This window comes from Sturnira hondurensis, unplaced genomic scaffold (genome assembly GCF_014824575.4).
Source record: "Sturnira hondurensis isolate 20B ecotype Veracruz unplaced genomic scaffold, ASM1482457v3 Scaffold0009733, whole genome shotgun sequence".
Lineage (NCBI taxonomy): Eukaryota > Metazoa > Chordata > Mammalia > Chiroptera > Phyllostomidae > Sturnira > Sturnira hondurensis.
Window position 1 is genome coordinate 6,434,092 of NW_028082364.1, and position 20,035 is coordinate 6,454,126.

Sequence of the window (20,035 nt, forward strand, 5' to 3'; positions counted from 1 at the left end):
GAAAGGAGAGAGACGCATAGCCATGAACACGGTTCGACCCGGGTGCAAATACCGACTCCTGCACTTACTAATCACGTGAACTCCGGCAGAAGAAGTCATGGTGCTTTAGCCACAGCTTTCTCTTCTATAAAGTATGTGAAACACCTCTTCCCAAAGAACGTTATGTCAAATTGTGGTGATAACTAGCATTTAAGTATTTTGGATACTGTTAAGCACTTTATACACATTAACTCATTTGATCTTCACAAAATCCCACTATTACGTCCCTCGTACAGAAGGGGAAACCGCAGCACAGACGTCATGTGCGCCAAGCCCCTCCACAGGAGCTCGCAGGCACTGGGTAACGATGGCCGCTCCGTGCACGTCTCTGTGCTGCGACTCCCACACACACATCCCATGGAACGGACGCGCCTGCCTTCGCGCCAGCTCTCACACGGGACTTCCACCTGGTGTCTCACCAACGAAAACCTCAGGATGTCGAAAACCAGACTCCACATTCCACTCCCCTGCACTCCACCTACACGGAGCGTGGTTCTCCTTTCGACTTCTTTCCCGGCCGCCTTCAGCCCAGCTCCAGTCTGGGGTCCTCCTCCCTGGGCTCCTCGTCTCTGCATTTCCACTGCCTCAGCCTCTGTCCCACCAGAGGGCTGGATTCTGGAGCCAAACAAACTATATGACATACATGCTTCTGGAACAATTCTGAATTTTATACAGTTTGATGCAAATGGGAAGCAGTGACACCTCAAAGCCCACCCATAAAGAACATCTGAAAGGTGACGGAGGGAGAAAAGGCAGGACAAGACCGACCGACTGTGCAGGCTTCCAGAGGACAGACACGGGAGCCACTCTGTGATCAGGGTGTTATCTGTGCACAGAGGATCCAAGTGCATTATTCAAATGGCCTCAGAAGCACCCAAACAAACATGTAATGACATCTTAAGGGAAACCATCACAGAGGAAAGGTGGGGTAAAGGGTACGAAGACTGGTGAAATCTCAGCTGGCAAAGGAGTGGAAAAACATCGAGCCAAATTGAGTAAAAAGGCCGTGATAATCAGAAGCAAAAGTGTCAGTTTATATTACCTGGTATTGTTTTTATGTCATGAGAAAGAAAGCCAACTCAGCTCTCAGGGGCGGAGAGGGAAGGAAGCTAACCACGGGAACGCCGTCCTCACATTTCCACTGCAGCGGCCTGACGGGCCGGCACTGCGTGCCTCTGACTGGCAGTAGGGCTGACAGAACCACTTAAACCAATTAACCAGAAGGTTTTCAAACACCATGGGAACAGCACATCGGCACTGCTTAATTATTTCCGATCTGGAAACTGCTAAACAAATATTGGAGAGCCTTTAGGAAATAAAGGACACTGCCATTCTATGATGCATTATTACTGTGGTTAGGGAACACAGCTGAGTGTGCAAACGCAATAAAGTTTAAGAGCAGAACTTAAAATACATATTGAAATAAAACTTACAATAGGTAAGAGCTATTGCTGCTGTCCAACATACCAAATGTAAACAATTAATTCAAGTGCAGGTCAAATCAATAAGTTTATACAAATACGTATTTGAAAAGAATGATCAACATACAAGAAGCAAAAAGTAATGGGCCAAAACGTCCTTGAATAAGAAGGTAAGAGCCCTGGCTGGTGTAGCTCAGTGGATTGAGGGCGGGCCTGCAAACCAGAGAATCGTGGTTCGATTCCCAGTCAGGGCACATGCCTGGGTTGTAGTCCAGTTCCCTGCAGGCCAACTCCCAGCAGGGGACGCACAAAAGGCAACCATACATTGATGTTCCTCTCCCTCTCTCCTTCCCCTCTAAAGATAAATAAATAAATAAAATCTTTTTAAAAAAAAGAAGGTAAGAGATAGTTATGCTAAATACTATTTTTCAGTAATTTGTCAAATGACATGCTGTATGGAATTTTTTGGAAAATTCCTTTAGAAATAATAACCAGAGTATGATTTTTAAATAATCAATAAAGCCAATGATTATAACTAAAGACTGAAGATTGTTAAGTAATATTATAAAACAGAGGAAAAGCAACATTTCCGTTACCAAGTAGACTTCTTCGAGCTGAAAGAAGAGAATGAACCACGGTGATCTCCAGGCCGGCGCAGTACACTGGCCTTCCCGAGCCTTTGCAGGCTCCATCTGTGCTTCTGGCCCTGCCCGCACCTGTCCCCTACCACCCACCCCTCTGCGGAGAACAGGACCACATCTGCGTCTTCCTCCAGAGTACGGTACTGTGCCTGACACAGGGTAGTCATGCAGTAAGTTACAGTTAAAGAATTTGTTTACAAATCTGTCTCTGCCACAGAAGTGGGAACTCCTTGAAGGAAAAGACCAATTCTTATTTATCCTTACATACCCAATGCCTAGAATAATGCCTTGCATATAATATGCAACCAAGAAATGTTTGCCAAATTAAGAATCGTCATTTTCAATTTATAGTACCCATCTTGGGATCTTATAATACAGTCAAACATTAGGATATATGTCACTCACATAAAGCTGGTTTCCTAAAAACTGAATCTAATTAAATGAAAGCTGGCTGCCCAGTGTTACAGACTGAAATAAACAATTTCTGAATGCAAACATACTGTCGCTATGCTTATTTTTTCTTGATATATTTTATTGATTATGCTATTACATAATCAACATTTCCCCCTACACTCCCCTCCATGCTGCACACCCCCTCCCACCCACATTCTCCCCCTTCAATTCATGTCCATGAGTCGTACATATAAGTTCTTTGGCTTCTACATTTCCTATGCTATTCTTACCCTTCCCCGGTCTATTTTTCTACTTACTGTCTATGCTACTTATTCTCTGTACCTTTTCCCCTCTCTCCCCCTCCCACTTCCCTGTTGATACCCTCCATGTGATCTCCATTTCTGTGGTTCTGTTCCTGTCCTAGTTGTTTGCTTAGTTTTTTGTTTTGTTTGCTTTAGGTTTTGTTTTAGGTGTGGTTGCTAATAATTGTGAGTTCACTGCCATTTTACTGTTCATATTTATTTTTCTTAAATAAATCCCTTTAACATTTCATATAATAAGGGCTTGGTGATGATGAACTCCTTGAACTTGACCTTATCTGAGAAGCACTTTATCTGCCCTTCCATTCTAAATGATAGCTTTGCTGGATAGAGCAATCTTGGATGTAGGTCCTTGTCTTTCATGACTTGGAATACTTCTTCCCAGCCCCTTCTTGCCTGTAAGGTCTCCTTTGAGAAATCAGCTGACAGTCTGATGGGAACTCCTTTGTAGGTGACTGTCCCCTTATCTCTTGCTGCTTCTAGGATTCTCTCCTTCATTTGAATCTTGGCTAATGTAATTATGATGTGCCTTGGTGTGTTCCTCCTTAAGTCCAACTTCTTTGGGACTCTCTGAGCTTCCTGGACTTCCTGGAAGTCTACTTCCTTTGCCAGATCGGGGAAGTTCTCCTTTATTATTTGTTCAAATAACTTTTCCACTTGTTGCTCTTCTTCTCCTTCTGGCACCCCTATACTTCAGAGGTTGGAATGTTTAAAGATATCCTGGAGGTTCCTAAGCCTTTCTTCATTTCTTTGAATTCTTGTTTCTTCATTCGTTTCTGGTTGGATGTTTCTTTCTTGCTTCTGGTCCACACCATTGATTTGAGTCCCAGTTTCCTTCCAATCACTATTGGTTCCCTGTACATTTTCCTTTATTTCACTTAGCATTGCCTTCATTTTCTCATCTAATTTACCACCAAATTCAACCAATTCTGTGAGCATCCTGATTACCAGTGTTTTGAATTGTGCATCTGATAGGTTAGCTATCTCTTCATTGTTTAGTTGTATTTTTTCTGGAGTTTTGATCTGTTCTTCGCTTGGGCCATGTTTTTTGTCTTGACACACCTACCACATAGCGAGGGCCAGAGCCTTAGGTGTGTCATAGGCATTCATCCAGGAGGGCTAACCCATGTCGCTGGCATTGTGACGCTGTATGTGGGGGAGGGGTTCGAGAGGGAACAATGTCACTTGTTTGGCTCTCTGCCAGCTTTCAGTCACTTCCCCCACTACCCACAAGCAAATTGGGCCCTTCTGGCACTGATTCCCAAGTGGTTGGGATTGTGTACATTCTAGGACCCTGTGGGTCTCTCCAATGAACTCCCCTATGAGGCTGGGAGTTTCTCCCGCTGCCACCTCAACCCCCACAGGTGTTTTCATTCAGTGGTTTGAGGCTTTATTTCCCCACGCTGGAGCTCTGGGTTGATAGGTCTGTCTTGTTCTCCAATTGTTCCTCCCGGTTTATCTGCACACGATTGTGGGACCACCACTCTACCAGCCACCGCCTCAACCTTGCCAGCCACTGCCTTGCCTGCCCCAGTCCTCCAGCCGCTGCCTTGACACAAGTCCTCTCTGTGAGTCCATCTCCACCCCTCCTACCGTCTGGATGAATGTGTCTTCTTTAACTCCTTGGTTGTCAGACTTCCACATGGTTCAATTTTCTGTCACTTCTGGTTGTTTTTTTGTTTGTTTTTAAATTGCTGTCCTTTTGGTTGTGCAAGGAGGCACAGTGTGTCTACCTACACCTCCATCTTAAGTGTCCAGAAGTCTCTTTATCTTTAGTATATTTTTTACTCAAATCATTTAATTGCAGATATTTCAGCAGGTTGCTGAGACCGGTCAACTTGAGCACTAGTCACAAAAAATACCACCTAGCGGGATGCAAAATCTGTGAAACCTGGCCCTCTGCAAGAGGGCTCACAGAAGCCTGGCTTTGTTAGTCAATGAAAGAAGCATTTGGTTTTGGCTATCAGCAAAGATCATGTCGTTTGAAATTTTTTGCTATGATCTATGAAATTTTAATAGAAAGTTTCAGGAAGCCCAGGGAATTCTGAGCAGGTTGTCACTGACAGGGAAGCAAAAGCCACCTTCTAGGGACATCTTTCACCCTAGCGTAGACCGGTACCCCTGCCTGTTCGTTGTGAGGGGTTTTGTTTCATTTTGTTTGTTTGTTTTTCGCCCTTCGTGGAGAGGCAGCGTTCTGGGGTGAAAGGATAACCGCTGTCCTTTCCTCCGGGGGTCTGGCTGCAAGTGGCAACCAATTCTCTGCGCCTCGGCCACTTGGTAGTTTGCTCGATCGTGTCGACAAAGATGTAAAAATCATATCAGAACAGGCCTCTTCTGCTTTTGTTTTAGTAAAAAAGTGGACTGTTTACATTACAAATGTACTGTCCACGTTTATTTTACAAAATGGAAACTCTCCACTGTTCAGTTAAAATTCTAAATTCATTTTGTGTCTCACCTATCTATTTATGTGTGTTTATATATGGACATCACAGTAGCTTCTCAATCATTTAAAAATGATCAGAAATTAATATTTTCCCCTAAACAGTCCTTCTTCTGAAACACATCCAAAACTAGGATTGGCTCCTCCTCGTTTGGTACGCTAACCTGGGTGGAAAAGCTAGATGCTTTCAGGATCATGTTTCATTCAACCTGCAAAACAACTTGTAGAGTAAGAAACCAAAACTCAGATCAGCAAACTAGCCCAAAGTTGAAGAAAGAGAGGCAAGATTTGAACAAGGTCGGTCTGACTCCGGAATATCTGATCTTGAAAGTAGCATTCCAAGGCAGCACAGTAGGGGAGGGAAAAAACAATCCAGCAAGTTTCCCTTAGATGCAAATCATAATTCACAGAGAGAGAAACAAATTTGCTACGTAAGTACAAATCTGAGTTATTTATATTGTCTGGGCTATCAGAAACGCCGTCCCATAGACGGTAGGCAGGTAGAAGCTAAGGAGGTTGATAGACAAAAGAGATAGATTTTTTTTAAGCCAAGTATCTGTTTTAATACACACATTCAAGTTCGATGCCAAGAGAAGCTAAGTGAGAAGGTAATTGAGTGTATATTTCAATGCAACAGCTAAATGAGGACAAAAAATTACTTAGATTAATTGTTCTGGAGTTTGGTTAGAAAATTAAAGATACAAAACTATACTGAGGAAGAAGGTAATGAAATAAAATCAAGAATACTAGTATTAACTTTCTTACAGGATCAGTTACCCAACCTCTTGATTCTGCTCTCTCAATCCTGTCTGCATTGCTACCAATAAAATAAGCTTTCTTATAGGCCTATCCAATGATATCACTCTCCTCTCAAAATCCTTCCCTTTCTACCTGTTACCCCAGCATGAGTTCAACTGAAAAGCTTTCAAAGGCAAACGGCAGGTGGAACGGCCCAGTATGAGACTCAAGAGAAGGAGAGTGAGAGAAATGGAAAGAGCATATGACTATACAAGTGTTTGGACACACTACGCTCAGGACAAGCGTTAGAGCCAGTAACCAGCCCAGGGGCCACTTGCTTCCAGGCTGTGTACGCAGAGAGCAAAAGCTAGCGGGACAGCTCGCAGCTCTGGAGTTTCTGGACATGGCTCGTCCAAGTTTTACTCCAAATTACCCCGCCTGCCTTTCGAACTTCAAGCTCAGGTAATAGCAGGGCACTCACAGAGTCACCAAAATAAGAGCCACTCCTATTTTTTTAAGTTTATTTTTCAATTACAGTTTACACACGATATTATTTTATATTAGTTTCAGGTATACAGCATGGTACTTAGATAATCACATACTTTTACAAAGTGACCCCCTGACATTTCAAGGACCTACCTGGCACTATACACAGTTATTACACCATTACTGACTACGCTCTCTGTGCGAACCTACATCGCGCAGCTATTTTGTAACCCCTAACTTGTTCTTCATGCCTCTTCCCTCTGGCAACCGTCAGTCCATCCTCTGTATTGATGAGTCTGTTACTATTCTGTTTGTTCATTTATTTTCTTCTTCAGATTCCAATATAAGTGAAATCACATGGCATTTGTATTTCTGTGTCGGACACTTCATTTAGCGTAATACCTTCTCGGTCCATCTGTGCTGTGTGATCACCAATAGATGAGTGAATAAAAAGTGGTGGAAGAGAGTCTCCTTAACAATGAGAAAACGGAGACTTGCCAGTGTCAAAGGTCGCCTGTGGAAAGGCCATGATGGCCACGATCAAAACTTCTGCCAAGTAAATCAATTTTCTAGATCCAACTTTTTTCACTTGGTATCTTTCCACATAAACATAATTCCCCTCTTACAAAAGGCTTATTTGAATAGTTTCATTTACTTATTATGAACACAGAAAGCTATATCCTATTATATACAGTACAGAACACAAAATTAACAAGTTGCATTATTTCAAACTTCATGCCTTTGAAAACACTCCAAAATAGCTTTTACATCCGCGTCCAATCCGAGCACATTTATTAAAACACCAGTTCGGCAGCATTTTGAAGGGCCCTACCCTGCACCACTGGGCAGAGTGCAACCATTGCCAAAGGCGACAAGTCGTTTCGGCCCTGAAGTAACTGGCCTCAGTCACACATAAACACTGACAAGAATCGACTGGCTCTCAGCCCAGAGAAGCTTTCAAAACCAGTCCAGAAATATTTAATATTTTTAAACATTTCAAATTCCCTTTCAGAGTATTTTTGTACCCCCAAAATAATGTCAAGCCTAAGAGCAGACTAATATGTTGTTTAAGTAAACGAAGAAAGTCAATAGACTCCAACAATTATAAAGGTACCCATTCTCTATTACCTGAGATAGAAAATAGGTAGAGATGTACTATACATACCTATATAAAAATGTTGTATGGCTTTATTGCAACTTAGAATATGCTACTCTAGTGTTTAGATGTGTAGTGACCACGCCGGCGCCCAGACGGCCACGTAGAACTCCCACCCTCAGAGAGAGAACGTAAGTGAGCAATCAGTATGAGAACAGATGAGAGTAACAGACTATTTTAATAGAGAGTAACCACTGAGCTATTTTATAACAAAAGCTGATGTGAGGTCAAGCCTCCCATTCTTATCACACTTGTGTTCTTTTCGCTCTTTCGTCAGATAGCTTGGTATCATGTTATTTTCTTTATAAGTACAAAAAAATTTTGTTTGCCTGAGTCATGACACCGCTACCTAAACCACTGCTCAAGTGAGAACCAAACCATCTGTATTTCATTGGTGTTAGGAGTCAGCACCAAAAATCAGAAAACTCTGTCAAAGAGTCACAATACTAAAATGACCTGAGATGAGCAATAATAGCAACAATTTTTCCAGTATTAATTTTCAAACATTTAAAAGAAACTCATTACTTGTATGGGAAATATAGTGGAATAAAATAAAATCGCAAAACTTTAGACTAAAGGAACCTCAGCAATCTCCTAATGAGTAAGCTAATGACAAATAGAAGTGTAGGAATACAAGTTTATCTACTTTACAATAAACCATAGTGTACATAATTAATGTCTATCAATCAGAAGCCATCACATTTACATAAGAGCAAAATAAGTTTTATAAGTTTCCACATAGTTATAATAGAATCTATTGTTGAGTTTAGAAAAAAGTTTGTATTAATTAATAGACTCGGTAATGTTAAACACATTGATTTCTATTTTTAACCTACACAAATAGTGAAGGGAAAATTGCAATCAAGAAGAAAAACAACACTGTGATTTATTTAAACAGCTCAAAATGTCACCCTAAAATGGCCCAGATGAAAAAAAAAGAAACTACTTCAAATTACTTGCCTCTCACAACGCATACTCTTATTTCACAGAGAAAATTTAATTGTGTTTTGCGTATGACCTTTAGAGCATCATTGTCACAGCTTGACAATAACATCCAAATAATTTCAATAAAACATCCACCACAGATGGGAAGTAATAAAATCATAATAGAAATACTCAAACTTTATCATAGTATCTAGGAGAAATTTCTGTTCTAAAGCTTGGTCTTTGCCTCTGCAGAAATGGATGTCGTGCTTCCAAGTGGATTCCTTGGGAAGACAAGGAAGACTACCGAAGTACCCTTCCCATCACTCTCTGGTCAGCTGAACCTCACCGCCCCGTATGTCTGACCGCCCCTCAGCCCTCAGCCCTCAGCCAAGCTAAGAACTGCAATTGGGTCTCAAACATGCCCCCCGCATGTCCTGCTGAGTGCGGACACTACGTCACATGGAGCTTCCCCTGCTCTAAGGTTTTTCTTCTTTGCATTTATTTCCTGCCTACTATTTCCTGTAAATGACACCCCCTGGTCATTATTATTTGCATAAAAGCCTTACCAGTGCAAGCCTGACGGAGTTCCATGAGGGTAGTGGGGCTCGGTTTTCTGCTGCTTCTCTCTCTCTCACAACAGCTGGCACAAGGCGTACAGATGGCAGGTGTCGTCCAGTCCTCCTAACTGACGGAGGCAGTGAAGACAGCCACACAAACACGAGAGAATGAATGCGAACCCGGAGGAAAAGCCACACACTTGCCTCCACACCCAGGTAGGTTAAACAATAGTGGAATTGAATGGCTATGCATCTGTACAAACACTACTTCCTCTCATTTGGGGCAATATTTAAATGTTATTTACATTTTAAATATTTGAAAAGCTAAGGGGTAACTTTTTTATATTCTAATATTAGTAGCTACAAAATCGTTCCAAATAGACAGCACTATTCCCACAGTTCAGGGAACAAAAGATAGACTAAGGTTCAGAGAAGCGATGTAATAGCCCAAAGTATAAGAAACGAATCCAGAATAATGAAATCTCCATCAATCAGAAGCCATCACATTTTATAGGAGTAACTTTAATGTACTTCCATATAATTATAACACACTCCATTGCTGAGTTTAGAATAAGGTTTGTATTAACTAATAGACTCAGTAATGCTGAAATTTAAACACATGGGTTTCTATCTCATTCTTTAAAAAAGGAAACCTGTAACTGTTTAAATTGCCATTTTTTAGCTACCTTTCCATTCTGATCCCTCCTCCACGACACTCTGCTCAACTCATCTCAACTGTGGTTTGATTGTCTCCCCCGAATCTTCGCTCATGGCTCTAAAAAATCTCCTGAACACACATACAAGCGGTCACCACCGTGCTCCGAGTACGGACTCTAACCCGGGCAGCATCACCTTTACACGTACCGGACTGACACCTCCTACAGACCAAACCCCCGGAGCCCATTACGGGACCGCGGGCTACGAGACCTGGTGGGCGGGGACCTAGGCAGCCACATGGCTAGATGGCTTCTCATCTCCGAGTGGCACAAGCAGCCATCACTTTTTTCATTATTAGCCCCGACTCGTCCTGATTCTGGAGTCAGGACAGCTGAGGCAGCCCCACAGGAGTGAGCAGAGATATGTAACTCATTCCCTAAGTAATTCCTCTGCCCATAAAAAATGACTTTAAAAGCTGACGTTGAAGCTCCTTTATAAAACTTGGTTGCATAATAGATTCCCCATCTTACATGTCAACGTGAAAACAACCATAATCATATTTTTACTTGTTTGTTTTCGACAATGTAACAAAACCCCTGAACCCACTACTCCCAAATAAAACAAGACAGTAAGTATAAGATATAATTTCCTATTATTTCTGTTCCATCCCCAGGTCTGCCCTCACCTGAGTGACAACTAACTGGAATCCTATACTTTTCTTTTTATAGTTTTATGTTCATTTATTTTTTGTTAATGCAAATATTATGCGTGTGAGGTATATGTGAATATTTATGCCTTTAGTTGTTTCTAAGTTTATAAAATAAGTAAATTCTGCATGTAATCTTTAAAGACTTACTATTAAAACCCATCCACATGGCGGGGATGGGGCAGGTGGAGGGAAGGGGGGGTGGGGGGGTGGCCAGAACGCCCAGACCAGTGGAGTGAGGACCTGTGTAAATGCTCTCATCCACAAAAACAACTAAAATGCCGGTGCCAACTGCAAAAATCAACTTTCTCAAAACCCTGGATGCTAACCAAAGGCTTACTATAGTCTAAGACGCAATCTCCCAGGAGAACTGCTGAACCTCGGAACAGCTGTTTCATGGCGTCTTACTGTTGTCTGGTACATACCCTCTCCTGTGCTCGGCAGCAGCTCGAAAACCAGCCACCGCCCAGACCAGCGGCTTCCCGAGCACGATGACTGCGGAGACCTGTGGCCCCGACGTCACCGGGCTCGGACCTCCTGGGAAACCGCCCTCCCCAGAGCATGGGCATTATTTACCCCAGCTCAGCCCCCGGGGAAGACCCGTTCCCCCAGTGTTGCCGTTATTTGATGTCACTCAGGGCTCACCAGCAGGAAAAGCCCGGCCCTCGGGGCGTCTGTCAGAAACGATCAGCTGCAACTGATCGCCATGGCAGCTCTTCAATCTGCCATACGAGCTGGGCGAACAATCTGGGGGGACCCAGAACTCTGTCCACACGGATGTGCAGTCCCAGATTTGACGGGGCCACTCTCGCACTCTGGACGACCTTGCGGCCCTCCACCACGGGAAGGGGAAGGCAGACCCATCAGGCGCCTGAGTGTTGGCCGCATGCCCCAACACGCACACACAGCCACACACAAAAGCCCAGAAAGACTTCGTGGTAACAGGAAGGCAAGGAAATCCTGTCCGATCATTAGCTTACCCCTAATCAGACGGAGCAAAGACTTCGCTGGCCACACACAACGAAGAAAACAGCCTGGACAGGATCAACACAGAGAAGTCCCTACATAAACAATAAGAAGATATCCCGCCCTGGCTGGTGTGGCTCCTGCAAGCTGAAGGGTCACAGGTTCAATTCCCAGTCAGGACACATGCCTGGGGTGCAGTTTCAATCCCCAGACAAGGCTCGTGCGAGAGACAACTGATGGGTATTTCTCTCCCTTGCTCTCTCCCTCCCTTCCCTTCTCTCCAGAATAAAAGAAAAAAAGTAATAAAAATTTTTTAAAGATATCCTGAGATGAGGAATTCTAAATTCCAAAGTTTATGCACTGTCATTTAAAATTTCTGGTTTTTAACCAAAAAATTACAAGACACGCAAAGAAGCAGGGAAGCGTGGCCCACACACAGGAAAAGAGCTGCCAACAGAGACTGTCCCAAAGAAAGCCCAGACTTTGGACTTATTAGACAAAGACTTTAAATTATCTGTCATTACTATGTTCAAAGAACAAAAGGAAATCACAGCTTAAGAATGGAAGTATGAGAACAATGTCTCACAAAATGATGAATTTCAATAAAGACGAGGAACATTATAAAAAGGAACCAAATAGAAACTCTTCAGTTGAAAAATATAATTACTGAAAAAATATTCACTACAGGGGCTCCATGGAAGATACGAATCAGCAGAAGAACAATTTTGAAGATAACCTCAACGAGATTATCCAGTTCAAAAAACAGGAGGAAGAAAGTGAACAAAAACGAACAGAACCTCTGAGACCTGCTGGATTTCCCCAAGTGCGCAGAGATAAACACAACGGGAGCCCCGGAAGGAGAGGAGATAAAAACAGGCAGACATAGTATCTGAAGAAATAATGGGATCACCGGTTTCCACTCCAATGTATAAAGACCATGAAAGTCATTACTTAAAATAAGATAATCACACATGGACAAGTACTGTGCAATTCCGCTATGTGACATATTGAATATCTACGATAGGCAAATGCGTGGAGACAGAAAGTAGGTTAGAACGGAGCAGGTGCTGGGGAAGCAGGGCGTGGGGTAGGACTGCTGAACGACCACAGAGCTTCTGATCGGCTCGACGGAAAAGTGGGGACTACTGTGGACAGTGGTGACAGTGGCACGACACTGTGAACACAATTAATGCCACTGAGTCGTGTACGTCAAGGTGGTCAAGATGGCAAATCTCGTGATCTATGTACAGGGCGGGGCAAAAGGAGGGTTACAGCTGTGGGTGTGTGAAAGTTTTTTCTTTTAAATTTTTATTTATTCACTTTTAGGGAGAGGGAATGGGAGAGAGAGAAACACACATCAGTGGCCTCTCACCCATCTGCAGCGGGGGGCCTGGCCCCCAACCCAGGCCTGTGCCCTGACCAGGAATCAAACTGGTGACTTTTCGGTTCACAGGCCGGCACTCAGTCCACTGAGCCACACCAGCCGGGGCTAAAAGAACTTCTTTTAGGAACTAATGGGGTCATGTCAAGCAGTCACAGGATGTAACTTAAAGGGGCCCCAACTGGCCACAGATGTGGTCATTTGAGTATCAATAAAAACTAATGACTGACATAAAAATCCATAAAGCAATTATGACATTAAATTTCATTAAATCATTGGTCACCATAGAATTTGCTGGGGTACTAAGGTAGACTGAAAATGGCCACAAATTCTTTCCTACTCCTCCCCTGAAATCCAAACTGGCCTGTGTGAGTGAGTTGACCAAGAAAAGGAAATAAAACTGATATTCTGAGATTTCAAGACTAGGAATTAAGACGCTCTGCAGCTTGTGCCTGGGACTCTCAGAACATTCTCTCCAGAAACTGAGCTGCCAAAAAAAAACCCCAAAAAACCTGGGACCTCCACTCCTGAGGGTCCGTGTCTAGGCTCACTGACCAACAGCCCCAGGTGAGCCCAACCTTCTGTTCCCTCCAAGGTGCCAGACTTGTGAGTGACGCCATCGTACACCCTCCACACCAGCCCATCCACCAGTTAAACTCTTTCTTCCATGCACAACAGGATCACCAGCCAAGCCCCCCAAAATTCCTGACCTATGGATTCATTGTATACAATGAAGTGCTTGTTGTATGCCCCTTGAATCTGGCGGTAATTTGCTATGCAGCAGGAGATAAGCAAGCAGGCATCAGCTCATCACTCTGAAAATTGATAAAGGGGAAAAAGCAAGCATTTATCCTGCCCTTCTAGTATAAACGATTTCAGAGTAACTATATGGCTGATGAGAGTTAAGTTCTGTAAAGAGTTCTAGCTAGTAGAGCTAAGAAGTGATATAATTAAAAAGCACCGTGTTTCAAGCCCTGAGGAAATCACGGTTCTAGGCAACAATCATCAGAAGCACTGAAACCTCAGGGGGAGGGTTCATGAGAGGGGGACCGGGCTCATCCCACAGGCTGGCTCGCTCGCGCTCGCTCTCTCTCTCTCTCTCTCTCTCTCTCAGAACGAATCAACTGCAGGAAATAAAATGAGGAGAGAGGAGAGGTGAGGAGAGGCCATTATACAGTGAAAGAGGTTTAGAGGACATAACAATCAAATACACTGTAAGGACCTTGTCTTGCTTACATCCTCATTCAAGTAAACCAACTCTAAAAAGCCATCTTTGCAGACAACTAAGAAATCTGAATATGAATGGAATATTAGATGATATTTCGGAATTACTACCCATTTTTAAGGTACAGTAACAGAATAGTGGCTATGTTTTTTAAATCCATATTAATCAGTCAGAGATGCAGACTGCAGTAAGCAGAGGTAAAACGGCACGGCGATCTCTGGTCCCGCTTTAAAATTCCCCAGGAAAACAAAACAGCACATTCTCCCCCTCAAGTCGCTGGAATGCTGCCAAGATTGCCAAAGTGCTGGCACCTGTCAAACCTGGGTGATGGGGACACGGGTTCATTACACTACCCTCAGGACTTTTTGGAAGTTTGAAAATGTCTGTGGTGAAAAATGTTTTAAGTGTCCAGGAACTGGACTGGAACTGAATTTATGGATTAATGTGGGGACAAGTGCCATCTTTATGATATCGATACTGTCACTGCGAGTACAGTACATACATGCATTTATTTATGTTGCCGTTATGTCTCGGTAAAGGCCTTGCATGTTTTCTAATTTAACCTAAGGTGGTATACGTGTATGGCAAATATGAATATGATACACGGTCCTTTAAAAACACTCCTGTGGATTGATTATAGGATACGCGTGTCTACTTTTAGACAGTTTTGTAGGTACACTTTGGGTACAATCATTCCTTGTGAGAAGAAATATTTCACCCTATAATAGAAAAACTAAAAGGAAAAGCATGATTTCACTTCTGGACGCTCTTTCTTGGATGCAAACCCTCGGGGGACGCCTCTGCTGCCCAGAACGAGGCCTCGTCTCACATCCAGCCATAAGCAACGGATGGCAACCCAGCACATTCCCACATCCCGCACAAGGTGGCACCGGTCCCGTGGGCTTGGCAGGCCGCGGAAAAGGACGACGGAAAAGGAATTTAAAGAGGCGACTTCTCCAGAGTCTACTGTGTACAGCCCGGGGCACAAATTACCAGTGAGGCACAAGTGGCAGGAGACAGGGCACCACTCCACGCAGCCCCTCCTAGTCTGATACTAAGTTTGATTCTGTGTTCAAGGTGTTTTTACTGCTGAGCTCGTACCGAAGTTTTAGGAATTACCCAAGGAGCTATGGTAGCTCACTTAAACTCACAGAACTTGCAAAGTTTGAAAAAGCCATTGTTTTCACTGCCTCTGTGAAGAGTGAGTGACATTTTCCATTGTTGTTGTTTTTTTTAAAATTTGCTAGGGTCCATTATTTTATTCATACTTGTTAGAAGATGTATTAGTTTCTTAGGGTTCCCATAACAAAATACCATAAGCTGGGCATCTTAAAACAGAAATCGATTCTCTCACACGTCTGGAGATCAGAAGTCCAAGATCAAAACGGCCTCAGAGAGCCTTCCCTGTGGGAGCTCAGAAGGAGAGGCTGTTCCATCCACGCCTCTTACCTCCCGGGGTTGGCTGACAATTCCTGGTGTTTCTGGGCCTGTGGAGCATAACTTTTATCTCTGCTTTTGTCTTTATAAGGCATTCTCCCCCTGTGTGTCCCGGTGTTCAAATGCCCCACATAGGACACCAGTCATTGGATTAGGGCTCACCTAATTCTGCATGATCTCATCTCAACTTTATTACATCTGCCAAGACCCTATTTCCAAATAAGGTGGCATTCACAGATTCCGAGTGAACATGAATTTAAGGAGAACACTACTCAGCCCAGTACAGGAGAGATGCTGCATAAAGTCTCTAAACTGGTCAGAGGACGCCCAGTTCTGAGATCCTGGATTGGACTCTCGCAGCTGCACGCCTGCCCACAGACACGAGCTCAGAGATCTGAACTGCGTGTTCACCAGGAAAGCAGCACTCCCTGGGAAGGTGGGGGGGGGGGGACTGGACGGCGTTCCGAAGGGATGTGTTCCTAAGACGTTCAAAAGAGTCCTCTTCTGGAGGAAGAGAAAAACATCTCAACAGAGAACACGGAAGAGAATTTGAACATCATGGAGGACTTACAGACTAGAAGTTCCTGGCCCTGGTTGATGTAGCTCAGTGGATTGAGCGCAGGCCTGTGAACCAAAGCGTCGCTGGTTTGATTCCCAGTCGGGGCACATGCCTGGGTTGCAGGCCACATCCCCAGTATGGGGTGTGCTGGAGGCACCACACATTGATGTTTCTCTCCCTCTCTTTCTCCCTCCCTTCCCCATCTCTCTTAAAAAAATAAATAATATTTTATTTACTTATTTTAGAGAGATGGGGAAAGGAAGGAGAAAGAGTGGGAGAGAAACACCAATGTGTGGTTGCCTCTCATGTGTCCCCTACTGGGGTCTTGGCCCGCAACCCAGGCATGTGCCCTGACTGGGAATCGAACCGGTGACCCTTTGCTTCATAGGCCCATGCTCAATCCACTGAGCTACATCAGCCAGGGCAAATAAATAAAATCTTAAAAAAAAAAAACAACTAGAAGTTCCTTCTAGATGGCTCTTTTAACCCTGAACAAACTACATTTAAAAAAATGTGAATACATTTGAAATGATTACAAAACTCTATGTCATAAATCTACACAAGGTAAATTATGTTCTAACAAAACCTTACCATTAACTCTACCCTTTTAAAAGAATTTTAACCAAAATGTTAAGAAATTCCTGATAGACAAAATTGTAATGTGCATGGTCTTAAAGTATCACCAAACACACACACACACACACTTCTAACAGATGAGGCAAACCCAAATGTCCACATCTCCAAATATTATTAACCTTACACCACACAACGTTATGATAATTTGGATGGCTACTAATGCATAAAAGCAGTCATTTCTCCTACTGAGCATTTCTGACAGCGTCAGTATCGTTTTAAAACAGCAGTCCCATTTCTTCCTGTTGTTACCTACTCAATCTGCTGAGAGAAATACTTTGCCGTTGTTTATTTGACTAATATTACTGTAACGGAAACCTGTAACATTTTTACTACAGATTTGCTTCACTAGTTGGTATTAAGGTGCTGAAATCATAAGTATGAAAAACTACACAAGCAAACACAAACTTGCTCCAGTGAAATTTTGTTAAAATTCAGAATTACAAAACATTGCAATACCTTACTAATATCCAGAGTGTGGTCTTCATCCCACCTCACGAACCATATATGGAATAAAGTGTCTGGTAGCCACAAGAATCAGGAAGAAAAGAGCAGAGACAGCGAGCCACATCCAGGGGCGGTTTTTACGTGGCCGGGAAGGTAAAAGGAAGGAGCAAGTCACCACGCCCGGAGGAACATTCCAGGCAGAAAGACCAGCAAGGAGACCAACTGAAGTTGATGCATGAAGATATTACTCAGGAGTATTCAGTTTTCAGCAGTTTTGGAGGAAGAATGGGAAGTTTTTAAACAAGAATGAAAAATTTCATTCATTATTCTTAAGAAAAATATGTATTTTAGGCTCATACTTTTAAAAAATGAGTGTCTTCATCAAAATGAGTGTCTTCTATCAAAATAGAAACTTTCTTTTCCAACATACATATGGAATGGAAAGTTTAGGATAATCACTTTTTTAATAGAGATTTACCCCACATCAGGATGCATAAACATTCACAGCATTATTTCTAATTAATTAAAATTAGTTTTGATATATTCGCCATATATTACATTGTTCCAATAATCCTATAAAGTTTTACCTTCACTCGTGGAGGAAAATGGTAGGAATTAGACCAGAACCTCCGTGTCCTGACTTAAAGTCTGGCAGGGATTTTTTGTCTGGGTTTTTTTTTTTTTTTGACACAACACTGTAACAGTGTGGGAAGTAATTTACTCTGTCTTTGATGTCAGTGCCACTATAAGGATCACAGCCATCTTCCTACTCACAAATGACACACCCTGTTAAGCCTGCATCTTGAAGACAACAGGTAGAAATAATGTCACGGATTGGTAAGATTTCTCATCCATTTATTCAATATTTTCTGATCTACTGTCTGCTCTACACTGCAGGTAATGTAGTGAATAAACTAAACACGTGTGCATGAATGTGTGTGTATCTATGTAGGAGTGTATATAGCCTTATAAATGGGTATACTTGTTTGCACAGGTGTGTTCATATACATGTGTACATGTTGATATGTGTGTAGCTGAGAAACATATCTGCTACATTTGAATGTTGAAGTTTAAGATCTAGGAAAGAGAAGAGCTAAAACTTATAACAGTATAACACAGAAATAGTCTATCACAAAATAATACGTCACAAATACGGTGGGAGGTGGAAGTTCCTGTCATCAGGTAAGTTCAGGAAACACTGGGTTAGACGATGCCCAAATCGATTCATTTGCTCTACATTTTCTCAGATCCCTCAACATGTTAACGGGACTATTCTAAGAAGAGGACACAGTCTGCAGACTTTAGCAAATTTATTGAACCACAGAGTCGTTTTTGGAAAGGCAACTCTTAAAAGAATGCGTATTTTTCAAATTCTCCTTCAGGATACATTACTATTGAAGATAAAAGTATATTCCAGCTGACTACCTTGGAAACTGCCACTGACTATAAAACACTAAAAGGTATATGTTAAAAGGAAGGTTAAAAGACAAAGTTTAAGAAATACTTGCGATATTAAACTTTGGCATTTTAAAATGAAAATAGTAACAAAATGTCAAATTTTCTTCTGTGAATATAGCTGTAAAAGAAGCTTCATTTCAAATATCCACAGTGTTAACTATGCATAAATTTTATCTAATTCTTTAAGGCCTAAGCTAAGTTTATGCAAGATACAGAAATTTTATTTATCAACTTCAAGTAATAACTCAGTAGTTCTATATAGTACTGTGTGAATAATCATAGTTATATTTTAAAATGAAAATTATTTTCATATCATAAATTTTAAGTGTAAGAATCTATAATGGCTCATAAGATTGACTTATTTTGGTTCTCTAGCCAAAGAGTTTTAAATGTTTTTCTAAAGCAGAAAACAGGGCACTGTGTACTATTGTCCTTTGGATGAGAGACCATTTGTCCACGCAGAACTGGTCTAGTTATTTAAATTATTCAAATGATACTAGCACTTAATAGGCTCCATGAATCAAAGATGTTTGACAATTATTAACCTTTTAGGGCTACAGCAATTTGTGCAATTAACTCAGGGGAAATTATTTTGCTCAGTCACATAATTAATTGCCCGTGCCTTTTTAAGAGAATTATTGCACCTGAACTAAAAGTTGCACAAAAGAGAAAACTAAGGATATACAGTTTAAGATTGGGTCCTCGACAGAGAAGGTGAACTCAGCGGGACACCTCTGGAGTGTTCCGAATGCGCATGCGCTCCAACTGACGGACTGGAGGCCGAGAGGAGCAGGCCGCGTCCTCCACAGCTTTGGGAACAGCCGAACACCTCCTCGGGCCTCACTCTGATCCCTTAACTGAGGCTTTTTAATTGGAAAAAGCATTTCTAAGTATACAGTTGGAGCTTCAAACTGAAGTAGAGGAACATAATTTAATAACTGGCACTTTACTAGCAAAGTGAGGGAAGGGATGGCTTACTTTTCCTTATCATCACTGACTGGTACCTGTGGGTGCTCTCCAGTTGGAGCTGAAGGGAGAAGGTCAGGAAGAATTCCTTCCCTTTACTCAAAACAAGCTTGGAAAATGAGAGAGATTCATGAGTCAGATATGAGACAGAAGCCCACTGAGTGAACACTATTCCACTCTTCTTGAGTGACTACCACTCACTGAATCAGAAGTGGAAAATACAAATACAATGCATGTACATATTTGCACGAATAAACAGTGATTATACAAGTGTACATATATTTGATCATACAGTACATATTGAGTTATATAATATAGTTTATATAGGAGGTCTGTCCAGAAAAAGTTCAGCCACTGTTGAGACAACAAGAACTGTTTGTATGACATCGATGTGACCCGGCAGCCAAGGAGGGTGGACTGAAATACACACGCGTGAACAATGACAACTCCACTATACTGGTCAGTGGGGGCAGCAGATGCCA